This window comes from Tupaia chinensis, unplaced genomic scaffold, assembly GCF_000334495.1.
Source record: "Tupaia chinensis unplaced genomic scaffold, TupChi_1.0 Scaffold000095_1, whole genome shotgun sequence".
Lineage (NCBI taxonomy): Eukaryota > Metazoa > Chordata > Mammalia > Scandentia > Tupaiidae > Tupaia > Tupaia belangeri.
This window is the reverse complement of record NW_006159557.1, coordinates 157,962-162,767: the sequence shown is the minus strand read 5'-3', so window position 1 is coordinate 162,767 and position 4,806 is coordinate 157,962. Positions and strand designations below refer to the sequence as shown.

Below are 4,806 nucleotides of genomic sequence, written 5' to 3'. Positions count from 1 at the left end.
ACTCTTTCCCTCTCCATCCTCATCTGCAGGTTTAGTCTTCTTAGCACTGTGAGAATCTGACAGTTTATTTTTATAGGCTGCTGTCCATCTTCCCCCAGTGTCACATCAATCCCATCTGAACAGGAACTTTGGTCATTCACTGATATATTTCCTATGCCCAAGTCAAAGTCCAACACAGGGCAGACCCTTAGTAATTACTCATTGAAGAAATAACAAGTAGTTACAATTAAATAGTTTAATTTCTTTTAGTTTTTTATTCTTATAGGGACTATTTGAAGTTAAAAGTTTTAGTATTACTCTCCTTCCAGAGTAATTCTTTCTCTTCTTCCAGAGTTTTCCCCTTTCCTTTGTTTCATGCTGAGTTTAAGCTTGGAGACACAGATGTCATTTATTTATAAATCACAGAAAAATATTTTACTTCTTATCCTTTGGTTGGCAGAATAGTATAACATCACAAGTACATTGAATCAGAGTTGTTTGACATTGAGTTTTCCCTGTGATGTTGTGCGGGCCAATTTATCTGTAACTGACAATTTGAAGAAGACAAAAATCAACATTAGCAATTGAAGGAATGACCCCTGTTATTCCATCCCATGTTCCATTTTTCTATTTAGCCCTTGCCCAAGGATAAGGAAAGAAATTGTCCTCTGTTTTATTATAGAGCTTAGGTATAAAGGCAATTGTAACTGCTGTACAAGCAGCTGGAGGGGGCTTGGTTTTCTTATTTCTATTTCTTGAATACTTGAAGAATCTGACATTGTAAGCATCTAATAGGCAATATCCTGGCTTCCAAAAGTTGGCAATAAGGAGAGGCAATCTCAACTCACCCATACTTTGAGTCTACCAGAGTTTTAGCCACTTTTTCTTTTCTTTTTTGGAGAGGTTTTTGCTATAGGGCACGTGCACTCTCCAGACAGACAGAGAGATACATAGAGACAGAAAGCGAGAAATCACCCCCCCAGGGGGGATGGTCACACCGCAACCCCTTCTCCTCCATTCTCCTCTCAGGATCTTGGGCACGCACGCACACGCGCCCGGCGTGAGTTTCAAGCCACCAGGTCCGGGACGCGAACCGCGGTCGACTACGTGGGAGTCCAGCGACATAGCCATTACTCTAACTGCTGGTTCCCTAACTACTTTTTCTTGAAGCCCACATCTCCTTTCTCCATTATTTCTTTTTTTTGTGTGTGTGTAGTACAACTTTCAGTAATTCTTTCATAAAAGACTTTTGGCTGATAAATTTTTAGAGCCTTTCATATTTGGAAATGCATTTATTTCACCATCACATGTAAATGCTAACTTAACTTGGCATAGAAGCCTAGGTTCAAAATCATTTTCTCTCAGAGAATGAATAATGTTGAGCACATTACTCCATTACCAATACCCAGTATCACTGATGAGAAGTCTGCTGCCGGGGTGCACTCTGTTCCTTTATTCAACAATGCTTTTTCCTCTCTGGAGGTTTTTGAAATTTTCTCTTTATTTGTGACATTCCAAAATTTATTCCATGCTCCCATTTCTTTGACCAGTTTATCATTTCCCACTGCCTTTCTCTAATTTTCCACTCAGCTCATTTATTTCTTTTCTTTTAAAGGTTAAACTTTCAATATCTTCAATTATTGGAGAGTTTTCTCCTTCTCTTTTCTCTACCAACCCTGTTTGTTTGTGAAGCTACATCTTTTATTCATTTCCACTCTTCCCTGCTATTCTTCTTTGAACTTTTCATTTCAGGTATTATACTTTCTTCTCTTAAAATCTCCATTAGATCATTTCTTCAAAGACCTGGTCCTAGATTTCTGTCAAGATCTTAAACTTTTTCATAACTGCTGATACATGTTTGTATTTCAAACCCAATACTGGGACTATCTCTTCATCAATTTTTATTAACTTCTTCCAGTCAATATAGGTGTATTTTTCTGTTTCTTTGCAAGTTTAGCAATCTCTTATTGTGCACTGGATTTGTGGCTATGTTGTTAAAAACAAATTTTGTGTAACCTTCCTGAAGAATCATTTTTGCTTTTGTGGGCCTACTAGATTCTAGAAATTGAAAGTTCTTAAAACATATCCGTCACTTGTGTGACTTTGTCAGGAAGGAAGATGAGCTCTCTGCAGAGAAGCATCTGCTTCCCTGTATCTCAGTGCCTGGGGAAGATGGGATCCTACCTGGAAAGCCCATATATGTAGAGAGCAAATTGATCTATATACATGCATTTTTCTTTTCTTTTTTGGTAGAGGTTTTTGTCTTAGGGAGTGCATGCTCTCTGGAGAAAGGGAAAGACAAAGACAGTGAGAGGGAAAGTGAGAAATCAACCCCCCAGGGGGATGCCTATGCCATAATCCCTTCTCCTCTGTTCTCTTCCAGGGATCTTAGGCACTCATGCACATGCGCCCAGCATGAGTTTCAAGTCACTGAGTCTGGGACTCTAACCAGGGTCAGCCCTGTGGGAGCTATGCCATCTGCTGGCCCTATATGTACATTTTTTAAAAGTAATTTTTGTATTTATTACCTCAGTGAGAGATGAAAGGAGAGACAGAGAAGAGAGAGCACCAACCATCCTGGCACCACAATGTACCTCTAGCTTCAGCCAGCTCCAGATCATAAACACATGCACACAGCCAGCATACTCAGGGAGGTCTCTGGATGCAAACCTGGAACTTGCCTCTCTAAGCAATGTGTTTTGCTGGTGCACCATCATCTAGCCTTTATACTTCTCACATTTTAATGTCTTCTTTTGTAATGTCTCTTCATCCAAATCTTAAGTGTCTTGATAGAGAAAATAAACTATATGTGAAGACTGTTTACTCTTCAAATGACCCCAATGGCATGGCACAGTTAGTATCACACCTTACTTGGTAGTTATACCTTTGTTTTTTTTCCCTATAATAAGAAGTAGAGAGGTCTTTGTTGGTTCAATGACTTCCTGGCACTGGATTTTAGAAAAGCTTATTTGGGGGCCAGAAGATGGTGTAGTGGTTACATCACTGGACTCCCACATGACTGACTGCGGTTTGGGTCCCAGACCCAGTGACTAAAAATTTATGCTGGGCACTTATGAATGCCCACGATCTTGGGAGGAGATTGGAAGAGAAGGAATTAGGTCATGACCATCGCCCCTGGGGGTGATTTCTCATTTTCCCTCTCACTGTCTCTGTCCCTCTCTCTGGAGAGCAGACACACCTTAAGGCAAAATCCTCTCTTAAAAAAAAATTTATTTGACCAAATTTGAGGAATCTATAGGATCTTGATGCCAGCTCAATAAAGGCTGGTGTATAGCTTCTTTTGAGGAGTCTAAATGAAAACTCAAGTGCACAACACTAACTACATATTATCCTGAATCCTTGCAACAATCTTTACAGAAGGATTGTTATCCAAAGTGTAAGGTAGAAATGTGCCCAAAGCCAACCTTATAACCTGGAGGTTATGGAAATTAAATCCCACATGGCCAACCACAGACTTAATCCTAGCTCTGGTGGGTTGAAAAATACATTGGGTCCATGTATGAATTCCCACAATCCCAACACGGTGAAGAAGCAGAGAAAAAGGGATTGCTGCATAACCGTGACCCACTGGGAGTGTTTTCTTCCTCTATTTCTCTGTTTTAGTTTTGTGCACATGTCCTCTGGCAACTAAAAAAGGAAAAAGAAAAAGAAGAAGAAAATGTGTCTAAGTTTACACAGTTGGTCAAAGGTGAAGTCAGGATTTGAATACAAACTGGGCTACTTTTCAGGCCCTTAAGTTTTCATTTCTAGGACATGTTCTATTTATTCCAATAAGCATTCTAGACTTTAAGCACCTTCCGCCATAGGATAGAAATAAGTCCACAAAAGTATGAACTCTGAGGAGCTGCCAAATACTCAAATAAACTGGCAATGTTCCACACCTAAGAACTAGTCAATACATTATTTCTTTATTTCCATGGATATATGAAAAAAATAAATTCAGAAAGTCTTCAGAGAATACCACATTTGCTCAACATTTTGGCATGCTGAACTTAATAGTACTCAGGAAATATTAAACATCTTAAATGTGATTGATTGTTCTCCTAAAGGGAGGAAAATCAATGTTTTACTTTTCTCCCACTTTGGTGGAAGTTGTTTTGTGTTTGTTTGTTTGTTTTTTGGTGAGGGGAGGCTTCCTTTATAAACCTAAATGCTTACTTCAAAAAAAGTGCTGGGTACTTACCTGGCAGGGGAGATACCATGATCACGAAGGTGGTTTTCCCAGGGCGAGGCTTATCCATTGCACTCCGGATATGCTGACCCCTGCAATTTCCCCAAATGTGGGAAACTCGACTGCATAATTTGCGGTAGTGGGGGACTGCGTTCGCGCTTCCCCCCCCCCAAAAAAAAGTGCTGGAACCCTCACATAGCTCTATCTCACATGGTTGCATTTAAAAGTCTATAGTTCAATAGCCAAAAAGTAACTTGATGAAAAATTATATTATTTGCTTGCAACTCTCATAGAATATCTTTTTTACTTGTGTGCCTTTTAAGAGAATTTTTTTGTCTATAGAACGCATGTGCTTGCTGGAGAGATCGAGTGATACAGAGACAGAAAGCAAGAAATCACTCCCCAGGGGGAATGGCCACACCACAATCCCTTCTCCTCCATTATCCTCTTATGATCTTGGGCATGAATGCATGCATGCCCAGCATGGGTTTTAAGCTGCTAGGTCAGGGACTTGAACTGTGATTTACTAGATGAGAGTCCAGCAACGTGACCTTACACCATCTGCTGGTCCCAACAATCTCATAGAATATCAAAAAGGATTAAATGCCTAAATCATGGGAACACATCTCCAAATT

The 4,806-nt window shown here is 39.9% G+C and overlaps 1 non-coding gene across 1 annotated transcript; it reads left to right on the top strand.

The window, feature by feature from the left end:
- Positions 1–4,175: 4,175 nt before the first annotated feature.
- Positions 4,176–4,339, top strand: LOC114006868 (U1 spliceosomal RNA). Its single transcript, XR_003548535.1, has one exon. It is a non-coding gene; the product is annotated as a U1 spliceosomal RNA (small nuclear RNA).
- Positions 4,340–4,806: the final 467 nt, after the last annotated feature.